The sequence below is a fragment of the Chrysochloris asiatica genome, unplaced genomic scaffold (assembly GCF_000296735.1).
Source record: "Chrysochloris asiatica unplaced genomic scaffold, ChrAsi1.0 scaffold00006, whole genome shotgun sequence".
Taxonomy (NCBI): Eukaryota; Metazoa; Chordata; class Mammalia; order Afrosoricida; family Chrysochloridae; genus Chrysochloris; species Chrysochloris asiatica.
In genome coordinates this window covers 15,120,413-15,147,884 of record NW_006408524.1, presented here as the reverse complement: position 1 = coordinate 15,147,884, position 27,472 = coordinate 15,120,413, and the positions used below count along the sequence as shown (strand labels likewise).

Below are 27,472 nucleotides of genomic sequence, written 5' to 3'. Positions count from 1 at the left end.
TGTACAAGTAGGTGAATGCTTAGTTTTTAAAGAAACTTCCAACTATGTTCCAAAGGAGTTGTGGCACTTAGCATTCCCACCAGGAGTATATGAGTGCTTCAATTCCTCCAGCACTTGGTCTGATCAATCTCTTTAATTGTAGTTATAATTGCTGTAGGATCAGCATTGGACTGCTAACCACAACGTTGCCAGTTCAAACCCACCAGCCGCTCCTCAGAAACCCTATGTAGGGTCACTATGAATCAGAACTGACTCTATGGCATTTAACAACAACAAAATGACTAACACATTGAACATCTGTTTAGGCTGTTATTTAGTGTAGATATATCTACTTGGTAGACTGCCCATTCATATCTTAAATTTTAAATTAGACTGTTTTTCTATTGGGTTTGCGATTTTCTTTTTCTATAAATTCTGAACACTAGCCTTTGTAGACAATATGATTTGAACATATTTTCTCCCAGTTGGTATTGGCTTTTCTATTTCAACGAGCAGACGTTTTTAATTTTCATTAAGTTCAATTGATCAATTTGCAATTTTGCTAATCATGCTTTTGGTATGTATCTAAAAACTTAGCTAACCCAAGGCACAAAAATGTTCTAGAAGCATTATAGTTTTAAGTTTTACATTTAGGTACATGATTCATCTTCAGCTACTTTCATTTATTATTTCAATTTTGTTTTATTTTATTTATTTTAGTGTTTATGAATGCAACATTTGGGTAACATGCCCAACTTAAAATCTGGTTGGCAAAAATCTGAATTCGTCCTATAACAAAATTAAATTAATCTTTACAGTTTCAAAATTAAAATTTTGGCTTAGGCCTGAGTGAGCTTGAAAAACAAGTTAGGATATGTTTCAACGTATGAATCCATATGTTTCAACATTCTAGAATCCATCTAGAAACATTTGGCAGAATAAATGACCAGGTGCTACTGGTAGTTTTAAGCCTTAGGAAGTGAGACACAGCACATGAAAAGGAGCTAATGACTCACAACACCTACAGAATCACTTACTCAAAACTAACCAGAACCCAATACACAATAATATTCAAGAGCAGGACAAGTTCAACAGTGGCTTAATTGTCTGGAAAGCAAGTTGTAAGCCTGAAACAAGTACCTCAGTAGGAACAATATTCAACGTTTATAAGACTTTGAAGGTAAAAAAACATCATTCACAGATGATATTTTGTGCACAAGTACATTAGTTTTCAGGACATTGGGGAAAACCATAAAACACCTAAAGTAAAAATCTAAACTGCTCAACCTTCCACCATTTTCTTGACTATTAAGCCCAGGTCACCTCTGGCCACTTGCAAGGATGTATTTTCTTCTTTATTCTTGATGTAAATACTTGCTCCTTGGGACACCAGCAGTTCTGCTTCTTCCACTCTCCTCATCACAGGCTAAGTGTCCTCAGTGTCTTGGATACTTGTGGATGCTTTGTAGTAAAAAGGATATGAATCATCTTCAAGTTACCCTTGGTTGCTGCTCAGTGCGTTGTTGTTGCCCCAAAACAGTCTTTAGCATCTGGATTAGCCCCACCTTCTAGCAACATGACAACAATCTCGTGGCTGGTTTTGGAAGCCGCATAATCTAGGGGAGTCCAGTGATTCTGATTGGCAGCATTCACTTGAGCACCTTCTCCCAGAAGGGCTTTTACAATCTTACCTTGGCCAAGAGAAGCAGCAGCAAGAAGAGGAATCCAACCTGAGTTGTCTTTATCATTCACTGGCACTCCGTGTTATCACAAGAATTCAATTCATTCTGTACATCCTGCTTCAGCTACCTTTGAATGTATGGTTGTTGTTGTTAAGCACCTGCAAGTTGGTTCTGACTCATAGCAACCCTGTATAGGGTTTCCGAGAGGCGGCTGGTAGATTTGAACCGCCAACCTTGTGGTTAGTATTCCAGTATGTATCCTGCAGCCTAAAATAGTATATGTTGCAAAGATACTGAGTAACCATTGGTGGTGGTGGGCCACTGAGTCAGTTCTGAGGCTGTAAATCTTAATGGGAGCAGATAAACCACATCTTTCTCCCAAGAAGTGACTGGTAGATTCGAACTGCTGACCTTGTGGTTAACAATGCAGCTTGTAATCCACTACTCTACCAGGACTCTCTAATAAACATTGGTACCCTATATAAAGTTCTATATAAAGCAGGTAAAAATATTTTGTTCTCTTGTATTACACTTAACTCCAATCTATTGACTAATTTCAATTCAATCCTGAGGATTTTTCTCAGTGACTGAATGCTAAAGTCAGTGGAGAATTTGACTACAAAGCTATTTGCTATTCTTTTATAAAATTATATCTGTCATACAAGATTAGTGAGTTCATTTTCTTCTTTAAAACTTTAGAGAAACAAACCAAACAAAAACCAACCCAAGAGCATACTAGTTGACTCTCTCAAGTTGTTGAAATGAAAATATTTTATCATTCACACAGGTGAATATATTACATGCAGGAATTAATGTAAAAGGATAAATTGAGCTTGACATAGATCTTAACTAATTAATTTTCTAGCTGCCATGTGCTTTAATCTCTCTGGTAGCGTAGTGGTTACGAATTGGGCTACTAATCTCACTGTCAGCAGTTCAAAACTACCAGCTGTTCCATGGTAGAAAGATGAGGCTTTCTGCTTCCGTAGAGATTTATAGCCTCAGAAACCCTGTACAGGGTAACTATGAGTCGGAACCGACTCCACAGCACATAACAACAACATATACCTATAGCTTGGTAATGTTGAATTCCAACATCCTTAATAGCTGATGTCACTCATCAAAGACTGCACTAACTACAATATTAGAGAGTGACTGTCTTTTAAATCTGGACCATTAAAAAGAAAGCTCAATGAACAGAGGAACACCTAGTAAAATATTAACTGTAATGCACATTCAAGCTGATATCCTTTAGGGTTAAGATAAGTGGTCCAGTGTTACTATTTTAAATGAACTGAGAAAGAATTAGATGATTGCTTTCATATGAGGAAAGAACTTGCTTCAAAACCCTAGAAAACATTTTCTTATTGTATAGTTACAAAGGAATGGCCATAAATGGCCATCAATGGACCCAAATTATGGATAGTGCATTTCTAAAAGATCTTTCTGTACTTATGCACAGAAGTTGCTTAATATTACACTCAAATTTTGTGAATTTAAATTTTATTTAAATTTAAATAAAATTTAAATTCACAAAATATGAGTGTAGTATTTGCATCTTTAAAAGGGATGGAAGATCATTTAAACATCTTTCATGCACACAAGAAAAATGATCTTCTAAATGATACAATGAATCACTGTCTTGTGAAACATTTTGCTTTTCTATAAGACATCCATTACACTCATTTTGTCCTTGGTAAAGCCCTCGTATCATTACTTATGCTAGTCTCTAGGAAGGGAAAAAAGGGATTTTATCGAAGTGATTTACTTGTGTCAGGCCTGAAAGTGAACTGAAAGCAACGCAGTTCTTACATAAAGGATGCCATAATCAAATTACTGCCTCTTAAGTGATTGAAAACAGGGGTGCATATCAGGACCATCTTCTCCAAGATGCTACAAAGAATACGCAGCCATGTTGTTTACTTTATGTCTAATCCCTCTGCCAGCCAAATGGAAAGTGCCAAGAATTGGTTTAGCTTGGAAGTTTATTGGTGAGGATTTCTAAAATATTGTACCCTGGGAAATAAGAGATAAGTCAACTAATGGGGTAAGTGACTTAGATATTGCCAGCTGTGACATTATCTTGTGATGCTCATTTCTGCTATATTCCAAAGCAAATAATCAGTTTTAGTAAGCTTGCTTTTGCAGTTAACAGATCACTGAAATGGGTGCCATTGTTGAAGGTTGGTATTTCTAACATCTAACACCAAACCATTTTACTAGACACAAAAAGTATCGTTTACCTTGTTGTTGTTAAGTGCAGTTGAATCGGTTCCGACCCATACCGACCTTGTTTCCAAGGAGCAGCTGGTGAGCTTGAACCGCCAACCTTGTGGTTCAAACCAAATTTGCAGTCCAGTGCATTAACCCACAATGCCACATTACCTTTGTTGCTGTTTTTGTTAAGTGCCATCAAGTCAGTTCCGGCCCGTAGTGACTTTGTATAGGATTTCCAAGGAGCAGCTGAGGAGCTTGAACTGCCAACCTTGCAGTTCAAATGGTTTTCCAGTCTGGTGCTTTAACCCACAGCACCACACCAGGACTCTGCCACATTACCTGAAGTAATCTTTAAAAAGTCACTTCTGGATAATTTCTAACCTTCTCAACTCCAGGTATCATATGATGGGGCTACAAAGAGTTCATAGATCAATTTCATTAACTTTTCATTCCATTTTCCCATGAACTTTTAGAAAGTCCCTTTGTACAAGTCAGGAGCACAATTACAGCCAGATGACAAGACCGAGGCAAACTACAAGGATTATGTTGTTCTATCAAAATGCTCAGAACCACTGGAAGTCACCTGGACTTTTTCTTCAAACTCTAGACAAGCAAAACCTAAATACGCTACTAGTATTAGAATGGGGGTGTCTGTCTTAGTTATCTAGTGATGCTATAACAGAAACACAAGTGAATGTCTTTAACAGACTTTTGTTTTTCACATTTTAGGGGAGTAAAAGTCTGAATTCAGCATGCTGGCTCTAAGAAAAAGCTTTCTCTCTCTGTAAACTCTGGGGAGAAAGTCCATGTCTCTCCAATTTACATTTCCTGGTTCCTTGGAGATCTCCAGGTGGCTTGGCATTTATCTTTCCCCTCCTCTTGGTTTGCTTAATCTATTCCTCTTACATATTTAAAGAGTTGTGACTCAAAATATAATAGGCACTAACTCTGACTCATTAACATAACAGACAACTCATTCCCAAATGGGATTGTAATCACCAGCATAGACATTAGAGTTTACAATATGTGTTTTGGGGAGATACAATTCAATCCATAATACTGTCTTTCTTCTAACTTTGAAACAAAAATGCAGTTTTCTCAATGCTTATAAAGTGAATCCTTGACGTTTTTAGTTTTTCTCTCAATCTCCAATGCTGTAAATAATGACATCTTTTATTGCTTTTACTAGAATGTTGGTGATTATGTGTTTACATAGGAGTCCTGGTGTGGCACTGTGGGATAAAGTACTGGACTGCAAGGTCAGTTTGAACCACAAGGTCAGTGGTTCAAACCCACCAATGGCTCCTTGTAAATCCTATACAGGGTCGCTATGAGTCAGAATCAACTTGATGGCATTAACAACAAGAAACAATATAACAGGAGTCCTGGTAGGGTTCTGAATTTATGGACAAATTACTTCATTCCTCCAGGCCTCTGTTTTCTCATTGGTTGTTGTTGGTAAGTGCTGCTGAGTTGGTTCTGACCCATGTTGTTATTAGATGCCATCGAGTAGGTACCAACTCATAGCGACCCTATGCACAATATAATGAAACACTGCCTGATCCTGGGTCAACCTCACACTTAATGAAACACTGCCCGATCCTGGGTCAACCTCACACTTAATGAAACACTGCCTGATCCTGGGTCAACCTCACACTTGTTGCCACGTTTAGCCCATCAATGCTGCCACTTTGCAAATTCATCTCACTGGGGGTCTTCCTCTTTTTATCTAACCTTCCACTTTACCAAACATGATATCCTTCTCCAGAGACTGGTCTCTCCTAACAATATGTCTGAAGTATGAGAGATGAAGTATGGCCATCCTGGCCTCCAATGAGCACTCTGGCTGCACTTCTTCCATAACAGATCTGTTGGGGTTTTTGGCAGCCCATGTTACTTTTAATATTCTCTTCCAACATCATAACTCAAATGCATCAAATTCTTTTATGGTCTTCCTTATTCATTGTCCAGCTTTCGCATGTATATGAGGTTAAAGAAAAAACCATGGCTTGGATCAGGCGCACCTTAGTCCTCAAGCTGACATCTTTGCTCTTCAACACTTTAAAAAGGTCTTGTGCAGCAGATTTGCCTAATGCAATACGTCGTTTGATTTCTTGACTGCTGCTTACATGAGTGTTGATGGTTGATCCAAGAAGAATGAAGTCCTTGACAATTTCAATCTTTTCTCTGTTGACAAGAATGTTGTTTATTGGTCCAGTGGTGAGGATTTTTGTTTTCTTTACATTGAGATGCAGTCCATACTGAAGGCTGTGGTCTTTGATCTTCATCAGTAAATGTTTTAAGTCCTCTTCATTTTTAGCAAGCAAGGCTGTATCATCTGCATATCGCAGGTTGTTAATGAGTCTTTCTCTAATCCTGATGTCACGTTTTTCTTCATTTAACCCAGCTTCTCAGATTATTTGCTCAGCATACAGGTTGAATAAGTATGGTGAAAGAAATACAACCCTGTCACACACCTTTCTTAATTTTAAACCATTCAGTGTTCCCATGTTCCATTAGAACAACTGCCTCTCGGTCCAGGTACAGATACCTCATGAGCACAATTAAGTGTTCTGGAATATTCGTACTTAACAATGTTGTCCATAGTTTGTCATGATCCACACAATCGAAAGCCTTTGCATAGTCAATAAAGCACAGGTAAACATCTTTCTGGTATTCTCTGCTTTCAGCCAAGATTCATCTGACATCAGCAATGATATCCCTCATTCCCCGTCCTCTTCTGAATCCAGCTTGAACCTCTGGAAGTTCTCTGTCAATGTATGTTTGCAGCCTTTTCTATAATACCTTAAGTAAAACTTTACTCGCATGGGATATCAAAGAGATTGTCCGATGATTTCCGTCTTCTGTTGGGTCACCTCTCTTTGGAATGGGGACAAATATAGATCTTTTCCAATCAGTTGGCCAGATAGTTGTTTTCCAAATTTCTTGACATAGATAAGTGAGTGCCTCCGACCCATAATGACCCTATGTAGGGTTTCTGAGGAGCAGCTGGTGAGCTTGAACTGCTCATCTTGTGGTTCAAACCGACTTTGCAGTCCAGAGCATCAACCGACAAAGCCATACCAGGACTCCTTATTGCTAAAGTGGGGATAATACAACAATCTAGTTCTTAGGGTCATAGTCACATTAAATTAACACATACTCATAAACAACTCACATGTGTTTGTTGTTGTCGCTTACTTTCAGTTCCAACTCATAACTCATAGAGACCTTGTATAGAGTTTCCAAGGAGTGACTGGTGAGTTTGAACCTCTGACTGTGTGGTTTCAACAAACCTTGCAGTCCAGTGCTTTATCCCCCAGTGCCACACCAGGGCTACTGTATCAGTAGCTGAGACATAATAAGTGCTTGATGAGTGCTATGCTGCTATTGTGTGTTGTCAGGTTGGTTCCTACTCATAGTAATCCTGTATAGGGTTTCCAAGAGCAGTTGATAGACTTAAATTACTGATCTTGAGGTTAGCAATCCAGTGCTTATCCTACAACACCACACCAGGGCCCAATAATTAGCAAAATTAAATTATCATTACTTTTATTATTTTTAAGATCATCTGTTACAAAAGCTAGTTAAATATTCATAATCATTTTAGATGAAATTAAGACTTCCAGTTACTGTAATTTTCCAAGTTTCATTTAAACATTCCTTAGTACACAAAGCGAAACCTGTAAAGCAGGAACTTTAAGGGATACCTTGTTTTTCTGGGTCTCGCAACTTTTCTACCATTTACATTCTCTGGAAGTAGAAATACTTTAGCTTTACTTCTCTGATAGGTTTCTACCTTACACAGGCTCTGGTTTCCCAAGTTTTATTGTACATGTTAGATAGAAATTACACAACAATAAAATAAAATGGTAGTCAATTTACATTATAACCTTCCTCTTAAATACAGACCTAGAAAAACTCTGCTTATGCCAAAAATGTCAATTCCATTAAAATCAAATCTAATTTTTTGGAAACAAATATTTAAAGTTGAAACTGCTCATCAATTTTTTAATGTCTGTCTTACTGTCTTACTGGGTCTTTGTAAATAACTCCTTGTCACAATATTTTCCTTAAGATTTATGCAGATACTATTATAAATTACTGGAAGGGAACAAATCAATACTTTCAACTTCCACAAATACTTAATAAATGAAAACTTTAGATAATACAACTTGAGATGTATTATAAATCATTAATTTTAATTTAAGAACTGAAATATACTGTACAATCCATTTAGGAAAAACAAAACAATTCTAAATTAATCTTTTTAAAAGCTTTTAGACTTCAGTTTATTTTTATTTATTTGACTTAATTTTTCTTTTCAGTAGTAATAAACATTTTTGGGTTTACAGAGTCATTAGCAATTTAAATAAGTAATTTGACCACTGGAAGAAACCAAACACTATGTTTAATGACTATGACAATCAGAAGAAAGGTTTATGAAAAGTCCAGAGAATTCTGCCTCTAAAGAAGCTTCAGTACATTGTGAGGCAGGGAACAAATACCCTTCATACTATAGATCAGGAGTCCTGGTGTGGCACTGTAGGGTAATGCCCTGAACTACAAGGTCAGTGGTTCAAACTCACCAATTGCTCCTCGGAAACTCTACACTGGGTGGATTTCAGTCAGAACGGACTCGACGGCACTTAATATAACAATAGATCAGGGGTGGGGAACATCTGGCCCACGGGCCACATGTTGTTGTTGTTGTTGTTAGGTGCCATTGAGTCAGTACCGACTCATAGTGACCCTATCTATGCACAACAGAACAAAACACTGCCCAATCCTGGGTCAACCTCATTATTGTTGCCACGCTTTAGCCCACTGATGCTGCCATTTTATCAATCCATCTTACTGGGGGTCTTTCTAACCTTCTCTGACCCTGCACCTTACCAAACATGATATCCTTCTCCAAAGACTGGTTGCTCCTGACAATATGTCCAAAGTATGAGAGATGAAGTTTAGCCATCCTGGCCTCCAAGGAGCACTCTGGCTGCACTTCTTCCATAACAGATCTTTCGGGGTTTTTTTTTGTTTTGTTTTTTTTTGGCAGCCAATGGTACTTTCAATATCCTTCTCCAACACTATAACTCAAAAGCATCAGTTCTTCTACAGTATTCCTTACTCACTGTCCAGCTTTCGCATGCATATGAGGTTATTGAAAATACCATGGCTTGGGTCAGGTGCACCTTAGTCCTCAAGCTGACATCTTTGCTATTCAATACTTTAAAAGGGTCTTGTGCAGCAGATTTGCTTAATGCAATATGTCGTTTGATTTCTTGACTGTTGCTTCCATGAGTATTGATAGTTGATCCAAGAAGAATGAAGTCCTTGACAATTTCAAACTTTTCTCTGTTGATAAGAATGTTGTTTATTGGCCCAGTGGTGAGGATTTTTGTTTTCTTGACATTGAGATGTAATTCACACCAAAGGCTGTGGTCTTTGATCTTCATCAGTAAGTATTTTAAGTCCTCTTCACTTTCAGCAAGTAAGGTTGTATCATCTGCATATGGCAGGTTGTAAATGAGTCTTCCTCCAATCCTGATGCCACGTTTTTCTTCATTTAATCCAGCTTCTCAGATTATTTGCTCAGCATAGAGGTTGAATAAGTATGGTGAAAGAATAAAACCTTGTCGCACACCTTTCTTAATTTTAAACCATTCAGTGTTCCCATGATCTGTTTGAACAACTGCCTCTTGGTGCAGGTACAGATTCCACATGAGCACAATTAAGTGTTCTGGAATACTCATACCTCACAATGTTGTCCATAGCTTGTCATGATCCATACAATCAAAAGCCTTTGCATAGTCAATAAAGCACAGGTAAACATCTTTCTGGTATTCTCTGTTTTCAGCCAAGATCCATTGGACGTCAGCAATGATATCCCTCATTCCACGTCCTCTACTGAATTCAGCTTGACCCTCTGGAAGTTCTCTGTCAATGTATGTTTGCAGCCTTTTCTGTATTACCTTTAGAAAAACTTTACTCGCATGGGATATCAAAGAGATTGTCCGATGATTTCTGCATTCTGTTGAGTCACCTCTCTTTGGAATGGGCACAGATACGGATCTACATGAGACCCAAGAAATCATTTGGTCTGACCCTGCCAAGGTCACTGCATGCAGTCCCAGCTGTCACACTGCTGTTGCTGTTAGCAAAATATTTGGTTTTAGAACCAAGGGTATTTTGCAACTAATACTGGACATTTCAAAATAGCTACTCTTCTTATTTCTACTTTCATTATAGATTCATAAATCATGAAAACCATAACTGATGCAGAGAGCACCTAAAGCAGCCTACCAGTTCCCCACCATTCCTTCATTTTACGGAAGAAATGTTGTTGTTAAGTGCCATTGAGTTGGTTCCAACTCATAGTGACCCTGTATAGGGCTTCCAAGGAGCAGCTGGTAGGTTTGAACTGCTAACCTTTCAGATCATACCGACCTTGTGGTCCACAGCTTATCTTACAGTGCCACACCAGGACTACAAAAATCACTTAATTATTTTGGGCCCTAATTGCCTCACTGGACTACTGGTGTCGTGCTGTAGAATCAACACTGAACTTAGAAACACAATGTTGGTCGTTCAAACCTAGCTGCTCCTTGGAAACCCTATACAAGGTCGCTATGAGTCGGAACCGACTCAACAGCATTTAACAACTACAACAACAATTGCCTCACTGATATTATAAGAGGAATAAATTAGACAATTCCAAGAAGGAAGGAGTCATCAAATAAACTGATTCCACCCTCTTTCTGTCCCTTCACATCATTTATGAACAAAAAAAAAGCAGGGGTGATGTAATGTAGCATCTGAAATCATCTACGTTCTAGAAGGCTCAGAAGAACCAGGATCAGAACGAAGCTGGTCACTATGGAAACTGGATAAACACTGATGCCCTTGAATGACGGTGTTGGTGAAGAACATTGAAGATACCATGGACTGCCCAAAGAATGAACAAATCTGAGTTGGAAGAAGTGCTACCAGAATGCTCCTTAGAAGTGAGGAAGATAAGACTTCAACTCATGTATTTTGTACATGAAATCAGGAGGGAACAATCCCTAGAGTCAATGAAAAAGAGGAAGACACTCAACAAGATGGACTGACCCAGTGGCAGCAACAATGGACTCAATCAAAACAACGATTGTGATGATGGCAAAAGGATCAGGCTGTGTTTAGTTCTGTTGTACACAGAGTTGCTATGAATTGTACCTAATCTACAGTATCTAACAATACAGCGATGATGAACTCTGCTCTTTGGCTTTTTCATCATTTCTGACACTAGCCAGTCCCCCTCCTCGACCCCAGCAATCTTTACCTCTTTGATGGGTTGAATAATTTGTTGCAATGGCCACACGAAACTCTCAGACAATACTCACATTTATGAAGTTTATTAGGGAAGTAAAAGGCTACAACTTGGTATCAACTTCAAGTTCGTCAATCAGGACAGCTTCTAATCAAGACAGTTCTTAGCTACTTTTAGATCAGGTCGCAGGGGGACCCTCTTCTTGCCTCTGCAAATGGGCTTTGCTGGGCCTTGATGAGCCTTCCCTTGCCTTCCTGTGTTTCTGCCTAATGTGGGCAAGTGTTACAACTCATTTAGCTTCTCTAACAAGTGTCTGGAGGCACCCCACAAACCTGAAGGCACTCAGCTCTCTCTCTTTCCCTGGCTTGACTGTGACACCCAGCGGATGTACTGCTGCCACAATCTCACACCCTCTGCACCATCTCACACAATCTTGTGCTGTGTCTGTCTGGTGTTACAGCTCTGATCTACATTACAATCCTTTTAAGAGTCTTCCTCTCTCTTCTATTGCTTCTCTCTGAAAATCTATGGCACGTTGGCTGCTTATATAAGCAAAGTCCTTACCAATTTCAAGGCATGGCCTTACCAATAGGACCACCAACCAATCCTCAGGGGTTGCTCATTCTATTGGGTGGTTTTACGCAGCCTACTTGCATAGTAAATTGACCAATCCCTGCAAGGTACATAAAATAGACTAGCCACAGGATAGGCTGAAGCCCAACCAATCACTGACAGCATAATTATAGACCCAAGTTCAGAAAGACCATTATCAAGTATATAAGTGAAGCCCATTGCATTACAGGCAACACGTCCAGCTAACCCCTTTGTGGTGTAGTGAATTAGCTAATGCATCTTCTAGCCATAGTCTATGGTGGTGGCCATAGTGATGTGACTTGGAGTTGATTCTGGCTCATAGTACCCTGAATAGGGTTTGTGAAGCTGTAAATCTTTATGGGAGCAGAAAGCCTCATATTTCTCCCATGGAACTGCTGGTAATTTCAAACTGCTGCCCTTTAGGTTTGCAGCCTGACTCGTAACACCTATGCTACCAGAGCTCCTTAGCCATACATAGTCTGTAACTCCTACCAAATAATGTTTCTGCCCTGCTGGGTCTAGGTAAGAGACTTTGAGAGAAAATACTGATACAATGACTTGATTCATTTATGGATGTTAGCCGAGTTCACTGTAGCTGTAAAAACTGGAAAACTCTAGCATGGGTTTACAATGAACCATCTCAGAAGCAGGAGGAGGAATCTCACTCCCATTGCAGCAGAGGAGCCAGGCGTGGAGCATGCCATTTGACCCTGAGGTTCCTGCATACTGAACTTCTTCCTCTCAAGGTCAGAAAACTGTGACACGGGAGGAGGGGCAAAGAAGCAGCAGCAACAGAACCAAGAACCAGAGCCCGAGACAGAGCAGTGGGTATCCCAGCCCAGGGAGCAAGTAAAGCTGAGTGACTTTGTGGGGGGCGCTTGGTAGTTCAGTGGGGTGCCTCCAGGCACTGAAGTGAGGGTCAGCAGTTCGAAAATAAAAATTTACAGCCTTGGACACCATGTACAGGGTCGCTATGAGTCAGAACCGACTCCACGGCACATAACCACCACCAGCATTGTAACTTGGTGTGGTGCTGTAGCATAATCACAGGACTGCTAACCACAAGGTTGGCAGTTCAAACCCACCAGTCACTCTTCGGAAATTTTATACAGGGTTGCTATGACTTGGAACCAACTCGACAGCACTTAACAACAACAACATTGTAATTTGCTAACATCCCTAGTAAACCCCATAACTGTTTGTATGATGTCTGAGTTCTATGTGGCCACTGTCATGAATTACTGAGCCCAACACAGCAGCAAAGAGCATTGTGGGAGGGATGGTGTGTACATATGTTTACACCCCTTCTGCAAAATCTGACTTATGATTACGGGAAATAAGAGCAAAGAAAAATTGTCACTATACTTTTGCAGTGATAGCTGGCTGTAGGAGACAATGAAATAACAAAGTATTTAAGATATGGCAGCAAAGTCACAAGGTGAGTCAAATATTATCTATCAAGTCAAACTGACTTCAAAGAGTTAAGGTAACAGACAACTGTTCATGAATATACATGGTCAAAAGATATTACACCAATGAGCCTTTCCCGAGAAACTGTCCATTTAAGAATTACAGGTGACGTACAAGTCTCAAAAATAGAAGGAGAATGGGAAGAGAGAAATGATAATAAGATTGATTCTCTACATCAACTGAAAATAAAGGATATTTAAAGTCAAATATTTAAAAAGGGAGAAATTAAGGGGGGAAAATAAGTTACTAAATATTTAAATATTGCTCACAGTACTAAAAAATAGAATACTAAAAATAAGGAATAAGGGTGTATAAGAAAATATTATGTAAACGGAAACATTACAACAAAAGAACAAATCTTGATGGTTACTACAATAGCAGAAAACAAATGGGTGTCAATAAAACAACCAAATAGTAAAGGATTCTTTATATAAAAGACTTATATTTCTATTCAAATATAAAAAGTGAGAGAACTGAGTATATGTATAAATTCATGCATTACTCATGAAAATAACAATAGTGTAATATCAGTGTGTATTCCTATGTTAAAAAACAAGGTAAAAAGTCTATACAATATGCTAAAATTTGTCTCAGAGAACAAAAGATAATATCTATACATATGCATCTGCTTATATTACAAAACATAATGAAAAGATAATGCTTTTAACAAAAATATTTTAAATAGTTACCCCTAGGGACAGGAGGAAATAGCATAGTAAAAGAGATACGAATAGAATCTTGACAAGCCTGAATGTACTATCTTTTATAGATTCTCTTGAAACCATGTAAATAATTTACAAATAAGTACATAAGAAAATTAGGCTTTTTGAAAAAAAGCCAAAAATAAAAAATGAAATAAGACAAATGAACTTAAATATGTATTATTAGGAAGTGGTATAGCTACACAGGTAAAAGAGACTTCAAGTGACTTTAAAACATAGTCATTTGACCACATATCCCTAACAGGATATATGCTAAAGACAAAAAAAAAAAACACAAAAATACTTTTTAAGTATTGTTAAAAGGTATGTTGATAGGCTCTGATAGCGTAGTGGTTACGAATCAGGCTGCTATCCTCAGGGTCAGCAGTTCGAAATTACCAGTTGCTCCGCGGGAGAAAGATGAGGCTTTCTGCTCCCGTAAAGATTTACAGCCTCGGAAACCCTGTACAGGGTCACTATGAGTCGGAACCGACTCCACGGCACATAAAACAACAAACAACAACATGTTGATAGGCTGAGATTGTTGTGTTGTAGGTGTTTGTATACTAGGACATAAAACAAATGATGTTTTATGCCCTATTATATAGTATAAAACAAGGGATGTTCTAATTATTTTATTTTTGGTGCTATTGGTAACAACAGGATCTCACTATGAGAGAAAAGAGGAAAACCTTACAGTTCTGAATTGAAATGGAAACTATCAATCAGTGTGAACTCCAGTTTGATTTTCTCTTTACAACACACACATGTGTATACACATGTGTGCACACAGACACATCCCTCAAATTGAATGCAGTGAGTGCTCTGGTGAGGAATATGATAAGGGATAGAGACTCCCACTCTATTTAATTAAAGTTTATATATTCTTATCATTGTAAATAACATGTGATTTTACTATTTTAAACTGCAAGTCTAGAAAAATTATAAACACTTAAAAATATTTCTAATTCCTTAACAATAAATTGGAAAAAAATTTTAGAAGTTTTTCTAACACCTATTTCACCCAAATGCCATTAATACTGTTCTTTAAAGGTATTTTAAATTTCTAGTGCATTGAAAGAGAAAAAAAAAGTTGCAATATGTTTTGACCTTACCTCATCAGCTTTCTTTTGGTTTGACTATTCTGGCTCAGATTTTATTGGCCAACAAGTGTTAAATATCCCTAACAGCATCTCTCAGCTACCACTAGAAAAGGAAGAATGAGGTATTGTCAGAGATCAGATCATGCCAGCTCTGACAGCCTGCATCCCCTCATGGATCTCCATATGAAGTTCTGACTTTCTTGATTTTAACCCAGGAAAAGGAGAAAAGAAAAGATAAAGAGCAGTCTTAAGAGATAAAACTTCTACGTAGGAGATCTCTGTGCTGCCAAGATTTCAATAGTCCCTTAAAGCTCTAAGCCAGTGATCACCAAACTTTTTCTGTAAAGGAACAGATAATAAATATTTTAGGATTTGAAGGCCATACAGTCTCTGTAGCAACTACTCGATTCTTTCATATAGCACAAAAATTGAGTCCCTGAATGTAGCAAATGGTTCACTCAACTATTAGCCAAAAGGTTGATGGTTTGAACTCACCCAGAGGCACCTCAGAAGATAAGCCTGGTGATCTGCTGAAAGGTCAGAGCCTTAAAAATCTTATGGAAAAAGGAGATGGGGATAAGACTCTTGTGGTTCAATAGTGAGTAGCTATTAGAACTTATTGTGAATGGAGCAAATGTAAAGCTAGATGTTTTGTAACAAAAGGAGGAGAGTGGTTGATTTTGCAGTCCAGGAGTGGAGGACCCTGGGACCATCAATGGACAAGAGTGTCTTGCAGGACCCTACCCAGAGAAGCAGCAACACCAGAGATGGAGGCAGAGATGATGACGTGGAGAGATGGAGCTGCAGGGGACTCTAGACTGAAGCAGGGAGAGGGGCTATGTGCTGATGGCCAGGGTAGGAGGCAGGCTTGTGGGGTGTACCTTTTGGTTGTAACCCCGCCAAAAAAAAAAACATAGCGGGAATGAAAGCAAATGCTGTTGAATGATGATGCATAGCAGGGATTGTAATCATTGCAATGAAATGAAATACGATAGGATGAATGTAAAGCTGATGTTCTCCTATGTAAACTACCACTCAATTCACAATAAAACACTTTTTAAAAAAAGAAAGAAAAGCTTATGAGTGACTACCTAAGGGACAACTATTGGTTTTTCGATGTGCAGAGGAAATGAAAATTGAAGATACTTAGAATCAAATAACTCAGTGGACTAATGAAACACATGAATATTAGTCTCCCAACTCTGAGAACTAGAGGAACTAAATGGTGTCTGGCTATCATTTCCAACTAACTGCTTTGAAAGGGGTCACATTAGAAGGTCCTATATAGAGTGGGAGAAAATGTAAAACAAAACTCAAAATAAAAAATGACTGGGTTTATTGGGCAGAAAGAGACGTCAGGAACCCAAGCTATGACCCTTGGCCACCCAGCAGTAGATAGATGTATATATAGGAGGTGCAACAACACCATGGAATGAGCAACCATTCAAGATCAAAAGGGTGACATTTTCCTGGGATTGAGAAGGACCGTGTAATGGAGATAGGAACCACAGGAGGAAATGGGATAACTACTGTTGCATGGAGGGAATTCCAATCATTGAAATGAAACAAAGTGATTTGTTGGATATAAAATAGATGATCTAAGCTGTAAATCTTCACTCAGTTCACAATAAAAAATTACAAAAAACCAAAACAAAACCTTACAGCATGGGGTCATCATGTGTCAGAATCAAAAGCAGTCACAAACAATAAATAAAATAAAACACAAGACAGTATTCCAGTGGAACTCTATGAAAAAGGAAATTTAACTTTCACATAACTGTGTGTCACAAAATAATCTTTGAAACAGTGTTGTGAACCATTTAACTATGTAAAGAATGTTTTGAGCTTGCATGGCACAAAAAAGTAGACTGTGGGCTATAGTCTGTCCAATCCCTGCTCGAAGCTATTTTACTGATTAGAGATGGGCCCATAGGCCCTACACCACACCTAATGAAAGTCTTACAGCTCTTTCAGAAACTCTACAAACAGGCCTAGATTTATGTTAGAATCAGTTACTGCTTTCTTTATATACTACTTTCCCTCTAGCACCGCAAATTAGAAAGTAGCCATCAACTGGGAACCTTTTTATTAATAGCTACAGCGGGTGTCATGGAGTCGTGATGTGGCGCTGTAGGATAAGTACTGGACTGCTAACCACAAAGTCAGCAGTTCAAACCCACCAGGTGCTACTTGGAAACCCTATTCAAAATGAGTTAGAACTGACTTGAAGGTATTTAACAACAATAACAATTGGTGTCACCTTCCCTCACAACCTCCTCTCACACCAGACCATACAGTACCCTTAGTATACACCATACTATTCAGTACCCTTAGTATAGACCATATAAGTACCCTTAGTATAAATCATAGTATACAGTATCCTTAGTATAGACCATACAGTACCCTCAGTATAAATCATAGTATACAGTATCCTTAGTATAGACCATACAGTACCCTTACTATAAACCATAGTATACAGTACCCTTAGTATAGACCATACAGTACCCTTAGTAACACTTGCTATAAATTATAATCAGAATAATATGCGATAATGCTGTGGGCTAAGGTGTCAGACTGCAAAGCTGTTTGAACTGCAAGGTTGGCAGTTCAAGCTCACCAGTCGCTCCTTGAAAACCCTATACAGGGTCGTTGGGGGTTGGAACCGACTCAACGGCACAAAAGCAACATAGATATGGCTTAAATGTAATCTTTCTTAGATTATATGAATAGTGACAATAAAATTGTTTTGTATAATCTTTCTACTTTGAATTGCAACATTATTAGTTATAATATCATTAGTAAGTGAGCAGAAGCTTTTTGAAAATGTCCTCCTTTTCCTTCAATTACTACTTCATCTCAAAAAAAGCTATTAAGCTCACAAATCCTAGAGCTAAGACACCAGGAAACTTGTCAAAATCAGCAACTATAAAAACATCATCAGCAACAAAACCACCAGTGAGTGTTCCTAGCGCAGGCATATGGAAACACAAGATTCAAAGTGTGATTTTAACTGGGAATCATAACAACTCTGACCAGAGCCCACTGTTGTTGTTAAGTGCCATCAAGGTGATTCGGTTTCATAGTGACCCTGTTTTTATAGGGTTTCCAAAGAGCAGCTGTGGGTTTGAATCACCAACCTTGTGGTTTGCAGTCCAGTGCTGATCCTACAACATCATACCAAAAGTGCATTGTTACTACCGTGGAGTCTGACTCATAGTGACCCTACACAGGGTTTCTGAGGCTGTAAATCTTTATGGGAGCAGAAAGCCTCATCTTTTTCCCACGGAATGGCTGAGAGTTTCGAACTGCTGACCTTGAGGTTAGCAGCCCGATTCGTAACTACTACGCTACCAGAGCTCCTTTAGAAGGTTCAAAAGTATATTAGCATAGAGTTTTAGGCTTGTAGGCAGATTGCTACCTGAAAGATAGACTTATAAAATGTTTTTGATGTTATAATGAACAATTTTTGAATAATATAATATTTTGGTTAAAATATTATTTTATAAAATTAATAAATTCATGCTGAAACACTGCATAAAAAACATATAGACAATCATTTTATTGGCACTCTGTCAGTGTTACCTTGGTGTAGTCCACACCCCATGCAACTGCCTAGTGACACCTCTGCTCATTAGCACATTTGCCAAATGCTGGCTTCTTCATTGTGTGATGGAGACAAAACTTGTGTAAATTCCCAGTGTATTAGATTTGCAACTTGTTTCCTGAAGTCTCCTTCCTCATATAAACTAATACAGCGCACCTTTGAGCTCCAAGCAAAAATGCCTAAACCCTACTGGTTTGTATCCAAATTTTGTAAGTTTGAAGGTTTTCTTTAATGCAAGGGATTTAAAAACACTTTCAGTATGAATTCCAAACCAATATGGTGCTATGATGGTGGTGGTGGTTGTGTGCCGTGGTTCTGACTCATAGTGACCTTGAATAGGGTTTCCGAGATTGTAAATCTTTACAGGAACAGAAAGCCTCATCTTTCTCCCTACGGAATGGCTGGTAGTTTCGAACTGCTGAACTTGAGGGTAGCAGCCCAATTCGTAACCACTATGCTACCAGAGCTCCTTATGGTGATATAAGCCTATGTATTTAATTCTCCACCCCTCCTGACATGACCAAGAAAACAAGGGAAACCAGATGTTAAGGCGGGTACCAACTATATACTACGATATTTCAGCCACAAACAGGAAGGAAGTGAGGGAATCAGCATGCCATCCATCAAAGAACAAGGACAGAAAACTACCCAAGAAGGGAGAAAATGAAGAGGCCTCCTCTGTCAGAACTTCTAAATTCATCTCAGATCTGTGAGGCTAACGGCGAAGGCAGACCACTGAGTTGGTGATGAGAGCAGATTCTCACCCTGCTTATGGCTAACACTTCAACTAGCACACGGTATGTCTGGTACCCTGAAGGGTGTGAGACCATCACTATGACTGTCCTTAGAGGAGGCATGAAGCTGGTTTGCTAGGGAATCCGGGGAGCTGCCCAACAAAGATGGGACTGTCTCTTGATTTCCAGAGGCAGCAACTCCACAGCCCGAATAGAATTACTATATCTTCATATTGTCAAAATTATAATAAATTTACATTATTACAAATTCCTTAATCTGTACCTGAAAGATTTGAAAAATACCCACACACGTTTATTCAGAATCAATCTCAGTTCCTAACACTAAACAAATAGATACTTCATTCTAACGATGAGCTATTGTTAAATGCCATCGAGTTAGTTCTGACTGATGTATATATGACCCTGTATATAGTTTCCTAGGAGCAGCTGGTGAGTTTGAACCACTGACTTTGCAGTTCAAACCAAGCTTATGGTCCAGTGCATTATCCCATAATGCCACACTAGGACTCCAGATGAGTTACAGGGAAAAAAAAGAAAGGACATTTCAAAACATTCAGCAAGAAGAAAATTCACATAATTAAGCAGGACAAACATCCTTTTAAAACAGACATTGCAAGAAACAGGAAGAAAGATTTTAAATCTCTCATCTGTATTTTCAAATTTTCAGTGAATTTTAAGATATTGTGATAATAAAACAGGAATTTTGCTGTTGTTAGGTGCCATTGAGTTGGTACTGACCCATAGCGACCTCATGAACAGCAGAACGATACACTGCCCTATCCTGGACCAATCTCACTACTGTTGCCACGCTTGAGTCCATCGATGCTGCCACTTGGCCAATCCATCTCGCTGGGGGTCTTCCTCTTTTTCTCTGACCCTCCATCTCACCAAACATGACATCCTTCTCCAGTGACTGGTTCCTCCTGACAATATGTCCAAAGTATGAGAGACGAAGTTTAGCCATCTTGGCCTCCAGGGAGCACTCTGGCTGCACTTCTTCCAAAATGGATTTATTGGTTCTTTTGGCAGCCCATGACACTTTCAATATTCTCCTCCAACACCATAACTCAAAAGCATCAATTCTTCTACAGTCTTCCTTATTCACTGTCCAGCTTTCACATCATATGAGGTTATTAAAAATACCATGGCTTGGGTCAGGTGCACCTTAGTCCTCAAGCTGACATCTTTGCTCTTCAACACTTTAAAAAGGTCTTGTGCAGCAGATTTGCCTAATGCAATATGTCGTTTGATTTCTTGACTTCTGCTTCCACTATAGTTGATCCAAGAAGAATGAAGTCCTTGACAGCTTCAATCTTTTCTCCATTGGTAAGAATGTTGTTTATTGGTCCAGTGGTGAGGATTGTTATTTTCTTGACATTGAGATGAAATTCATACCAAAGGCTGTGCTGTTTGATCTTCGTCAGTAAATATTTTAAGTTCTCTTCACTTTCAGCAAGAAAGGTTGAATCTCTGCATATTGCAGGTTGTTAATGAGTCGTCCTCCAATCCTGATGCCACATTTTTCTTCATAGAACCCAGCTTCTTGGATTATTTGCTCAGTATACAGGTTGGCTAAGTATGGTGAAAGAATACAACCTTGCCTCAAACTTTCTTAATTTTAAGCCATTCAGTGCTCCCATGTTCTGTTTTTAAACAGGCACTAGTTATCATAAAAAGAAACAATATAAAACTATGAATATTAGATCTTGTAGGAAACAGAATGAGTAAACTAGAAGAGCCAAATAAGAAATTTTTCTTAAGTTTGGAGTGGAAAGACAAAGAGGCAAAAAATATTAAATAACAGATAAACAGTCAGGAATTATATATATATTAGTATATCAGGAGTTTTAGGTCTGAATTAGAAGCATAAAATAAAAAACAGAAGAGAAGGAGAAAAAAGAAAAAAAATTCTTATCTGAATAAAGACTTGACTTTTCAACTTAAGGGATTCAATTATAATTTAAATATGAATTTTTAAAATCTATAAGGAGCTCTGGTAGCGTAGTAGGTACGAATTGGGCTGATAACCTCAGGGTCAGCAGTTTGAAACTACCAGCTGTTTTGTGGGAGAAAGATGAGGCTTTCTGCTCCTGTAAAGATTTACAGCCTCGGAAACTCTGTACAGGGTTGTCATGAGTTGGAACCGACTCCACGGCACATCACCACCAACAACACCACCAACACCATAATAGTAGTATAATTTTGAGTTTCAAAGATAGAGTGAAATATCTGTTAAGCATCTAATCTGTATAAGGAAAAAGGGTTTTAACAAAGGAAAGACAAGTCTGGCATCAGCTTTTATTGCATAATGTCTAAAAGCTACACAACAACAGAAGATGGAAAAGAGTTCTGAGGGGAAGGACTGTAATCCCAGTCAAGCTCATGTGCAGAATGGCAACAGAACCTCTCATGTGACAAGCTCAGCAAAAGGATGACCACATAACTTCCCTCAACCAATCATTTCATGTTTGCCAACAGCTGAAGATGAACATTTCCAATAACTGGAGAGAATAGAAGAGAAATGGGCAATGAACAAATAAATGGATACGATTGTAGTTCAGTTTAAATGCTGTTGTTACATGCCATTGAGTGGGTTCCGACTCATAGTGGCCTTGTATAAGGGTTTCTGAGGAGTAGCTGGTGAGTTTGAACTGCCAACCTTGTGGCTCAAAGCAATTTTCAGCCCAGCGCATTGACCCACAGTGCTACATACAGCAGGCATTTAAACAGATATACCTAGTGTAGTTTTGAACTGTACAATAACATTAAGAAACAATTTTGGGGAAAAAAATTAAGATACATAAATTATAATCCTAGGTTGATTTAGCCAAACATTTGAGTTGAGGAAGTGGCAGCACAGGGAAGATTTCTACATTAAGTATTTCATCTATTACAGGTCAAGAAGAATAGTTTTGTTCCTGACAGTAACAGGGAGGAAAATGCAATGAAGAGGCTTCAAAAGTTCATGGAAAAGGGAATTAAAAGATAATGAAATCATCCCATGAACTTTTTGAAGCCCTCTTGTTTTACAATGATGTTCTTTTAAAATTTAAAAGCAATAATTATTAAAATAAAGTACAATGGACATTAGAGAAAAGACTTTGGTTTGGACAAACTAAACTGAATTTAAGGTTCAGCTCTTTTACAAACAATGTGAATTTAGATCAGGTATTGGAAGCTTGATTGCTCTAAGCTTCAGTTGTCTCGAGAGATAGGAGATCAATTAAAAAATGACTACAGTAATCTGGGATGGAGATGGCAGAACCCTAAATCAGTGCGGTAGCTGTGTCACCAGGAAGGAGTGGTTGGCCTCTCCCGGCTACATTTTGAAGGATTAGTTAGTTAACTGTTGAATATGAGAAATGGAAAAAACAAACAAACAATAAAAAGAGGAGTCAAAGTTTTTTGGAAGAGCATTGGAAAGGATGCAGTTGTCTGCAGCTGAAAGTGAAACACAATTCGAGTTGCTGGCTTGGAAGAATGTGGTTAAGCGATCCCTTTTTTGATACATTAAGTATGAGAGGCTCTTAGAGGGAGATCCAAACATAAAAACAACAGCCAATCAGATATTTGAATATGGAGAGTCTTGGACCAGAGATGAAAATTTTATAATTGTTGTTGTTAAGTGCTGTCAAGTAGGTTCTGACCCATAATGACCCTGTATGTTTCCAAGGAGCAGCTGTTGAACTTGAACCACTGACCTTGCAGTTCAAACCAACTTTGCAGTCCAGCACAATAACCCACAGCACTACAACCAGGAGTCCAAATTTGATAATAATCAATATATAATGGCATTTAAAGGCCATGAACTGGAATCTGCTCTTTGGCAACTAGCAACAATGCAGGCAAGAATCTATGTCAGATCAGCCTAGGAGGAAATGAAGGCTGAGAAGTCACTCAAAATGGAAGGCCTGGAGGGCATCACAGTTAACAGCTGGAGGAAGTAAGGAGGAACCAATAAAGGAGAGGTGGAAGAAAAAGAATAAAACCCAAAAGAGTGTGAAGAAATAGGGAAGGCATTCACAACTGTGTTGGTCAAATAAGATGGGGACTGAGAATTGACCGTTGGATTTAGGTTACCGGTGACTAGACTAGACAAATCTGGCGCTGTGGTAGGAATGAAAGTCTAAGAGGCAAGCAGAAAAGAAGCGAAGAGAGGAATTGGAGAAAAGAGCATGCCCAGATCTTCCCGAGGAGCTTTACTATAAAAATGGGAACAGAGTTGGGAGACTCAGTAATTAATTCAAGGAACCAGTAGAATCAACGGAGTTTTGTTTTCTTTGTTAAAATGAAAGAAATGTCAGGATATTTATAGGAAGATAAAAGAGGGGGGATATACCCACTGGAGTGGCAAAGATTTTTTTTTTTTTAAATATTTAAAGTGCAAATAAGAGAAAGCAAACATTTTTTAAAGGATAGTAATATCATAACAGAAGAAGCAGAATTCAAAACAAGAAAAAAAATGTTAAATGGGACAAAAGTTTAAAAATATCTATATTTACTTGTCTGGTAATTTGTGGAACTCAGAAAGCTATCAAAGAAGCATGATCAAACATTGGGTAAAATGATTATGTCTTTCTTATTCAATCGGATCCAAACAAAGAAAGGAATTAAAAGAAACATTTTAGTTCATTTGAACAAGCTACCAGACCAATGATACCAGAAACTAACCAAAAAAAAAAAAAGAAAGAAAAAGAAACAGTCAAAATTAATACAAAATGTCTTAAATAAAATGTGAGTAAATTAAAACTGGAGTCCTGGTGTGGCACTGGACTCCAAAGTCGCTTTGAACCACAGGGTCGACAGTTCAAGTTCACTAGCTGCTCCTCAAAAACCCTATTCAAGGTCACTATGGGTCTGAATGGATTCAACAGTACTTAGCAACAATAACAACAACAAATTAAAATTAGCACTATATTACATCTACTTTTCATTTATCAATTGCCTCATTATCCAACATTTTACATTTACAACAACAGTTAAAAAGGACTGTCCAATTAGTTTGCAAATGTGCCTAGGTTTCCTGCCTGCACCCAGTTCCTGGCTCTTCCAGAGAGCCACTGATGTATATGAGACTGGCAGCAGAAGCAGCCAGCAATCCAGAAGTTCTCTCTCTGGTTCCATCCCCACCACTGGAGCCACCAGTGCAGAAAAAGGTGACCCAGAAGGTTTCTGAGGGAGCTCCTGAGTGGCAGAAAGGGCCCAGGAGGTGCAGGTGGTTGGAGAACGTGCTGCTATTCAAATGCCTTGGAGGGATCAAGCCCTATAGTGAAAAAGGTATTGGAGGCAATTCAAGGTCTGGGGGCTGCAGAAGGAGTCGGTTCCCTCCACCATGGCTCCAGCTACTGAGACCCTTTTCTGAGTAGTTCTTAGTCTCCAGGTTTTGGCCTTGGATTCCAAGCCCTTTAAGACCAGCAGAATTTGATCAATTCTTTGTGTTCGCCCTGACCCTGTGGTGCAGGAGATGGTGACTGGGATGACGAGGTGGCAGCTGTGGAAGGTATGGACACAGGCAGCAGCCTGCACTAATTGTCTTGACCCCTGGTCCCACCAGCTGTCCAAGCCCCAGAGTCACCTATTGTGACTTTAATCTAGTGTTAAGTCTCAGGTCTGTTCAAACACCAGTTTGGATGGCAGGATCCTGAGGTCTAGAACACAGAGATGCTGGGGGCAAAACAATTCTAAAGGTTTGAGTCCAGGACAACCTCCATGTCTTTCTCCTCTTTGTATAATGCCTATCTTGCATACTGACTTGGTTTTTGGAGCCTAACCCCACTGAGACATGGTTATACGAGAAAAATAGATGACATACTGACAGAATTTATTCCCACAAGACAAGGATGGGTCAATATAGACAATGTGCTTATCCAATAGCACTGCACCAGGACTCCAATGTAAGCAGAGAAGGATATAACTTAATATGATAAAGAGCATTCATCTAAAACAAATGTAGGCAAGAAATAACCTACATAATGCTAAAACACTAGACACATTCCTAGTTGTCAAGAATGAGAGAAAAATGCCAACTATCATTATTTTTCAGTAGTGTCCCAGAAATTTGAGTCAGTGTAATACAAGAAAAGGATATTTAAAAAGCATAATTATTAAGAAATGAAAAGATACAATTATCCTTTTTGTAAATGATATAGCTATCTAACTAGAAAATGCAAGAGACTAAAAGGAAAAACTATTAGAACTATCATTTTTAATCCAGTAAAATGTCAGGATGCCAAAAACATATAGAAATCAATAGCTTTTTATAGATGAAATGAAGCAGAATTCTAATTTTAAATCCTATTTTCAAAAGCAACTCCTCAAATAAAATCCCCTCTACCAAGTCCTGTCTCATAGAAATATAATGCAATTTACATATGTAATTTTAAATAGTCTAGAAACTATACTTAACGGGAGAAAGATGAGGCTTTCTGCTCCCTTAAAGATTTACAGCCTTGAAAACCCTGTACAGGGTCGCCTTGGAAACCCTGTGCAGGGTCTCCATGAGTTGAAACCAACTTGATGCCACACAACCACCACCACCACCAGAAACTACATTTAAAAAATAAAAATAAACAGATAAAATCCATTTTAATAATATGTTACTTAACCTAATATATCCAAAATATTGTTTCAACATTTTTAAATGACCAATAAGATATTTCCATATTAACTCTTTGAATTTCAGTGGTTTCTGTAACTAGAGAACATCACAATTTGGAGTAGCCACATTTTAAATCTCCACTAGTCACCTGTGGTCAGTGGCTTCGATACTAGATAGCACAGTCCTAATGATCCTGTTGTTGTTAAGTGCCTTACAGTCACAGTTCTGATGCATGGTGACCCTGTATAGGATTTTCAAGGAGCAGCTCGTGGATTTGAATCACCAACTGTGCCCTGAATTCAGGGATCTAGTCCTAGTGTGGCATTGTAGGATCAACACTGAACTGCAAACCACAAGGTCAGCAGTTCAAACCTACCATCTGCTCTTCAGAAAACCTGTACAGGATCGCTATGAGTTGGAACCAACTTGACAGCACTTACCAATAACAACAAGTTTCCTGTACAGTGAAAAAATCAATTTCTGCTCTCCAAAGCCATCCACTTGTGGTATTTTTGTGACAGAAGTACTAAGAAACTAAGATACAGAATAAATAAAAAGGTAATTTTGCCAATAGCAAAATGGCCCCAACACAAAAGAACAATAAAATAATAACATCCTTGATACTAGGTGTAAAAACGGCTCAAGACAAAAACAGGCTAAAGGACAAAAGAAAATCGGTTGCAAATTTTCACTTATCAATTTGACAGAGAAGAAGAATTGCCAATCATCGTGATTAGGGGACCCAGAAGGGCATGCACAGTCTTGGACATGATTTGACAATCTTTTGTGGGTAATGTGACAGCATGGAAAAAACGTAAAAACACAGATACCATTTGATCCAGGCTTTCATTTCTATGGAACCAATTAAGAATATGCATACAGATATAATTACAAAGATTTTCCTGCTGGCATTACTTCTAAATAGCAAAAAGCAGGAACCTTAAAGAACTAACATACAAGATTTGCAAATAAACTATGAAACATAATGAAAACGAAAACCAAATCCACAGTCATCAAGTCATTTCCGACTCCTAACAACTCAATATAGGGTTTCCAAGACTGTAAATCTTCATAGGAGCTGGCCGGCTCATCTTTCTCCTTCGGAGCAGTTGGTGGATTTCAACCACCAGCCTTGCTGTCAGCAGCCTAGTGCCTAGCCCACAGCACAATCAGGCTCCTCAATGAGAAACTTGTTGTTGTTGTTAGGTGCCATTGAGTCGGTACCGACTTACAGTGACCCTATGCACAACAGAACGAAACACAAACTAGGGAGCCATTAAAAAGTATATTTAAAATAATATGTTTGTTAAGCTAAACTTTAAAGGGAGATGTTGACACATACATAGGAAAGTATCCAGAAGAATACATAACAAGATTTTACTAGTGGTTGTCTCTCAGTGAATACAGTTTCATTATTTTTTATACTCTTTTTCTTGCTTGTCAATATTTTCTGATTTTTC

The 27,472-nt window shown here is 38.5% G+C and overlaps 1 protein-coding gene and 1 pseudogene across 1 annotated transcript in view; both read right to left on the bottom strand.

Annotated features, from left to right (window-relative positions):
• TBX20 (T-box 20) overlaps window positions 1–27,472 on the bottom strand; it is a 66,259-nt gene that overhangs the window by 5,965 nt on the left and 32,822 nt on the right. The gene's annotated exons all lie outside the window — the stretch shown is intronic.
• On the bottom strand, window positions 1,262–19,489 carry LOC102834993 (annotated as a pseudogene).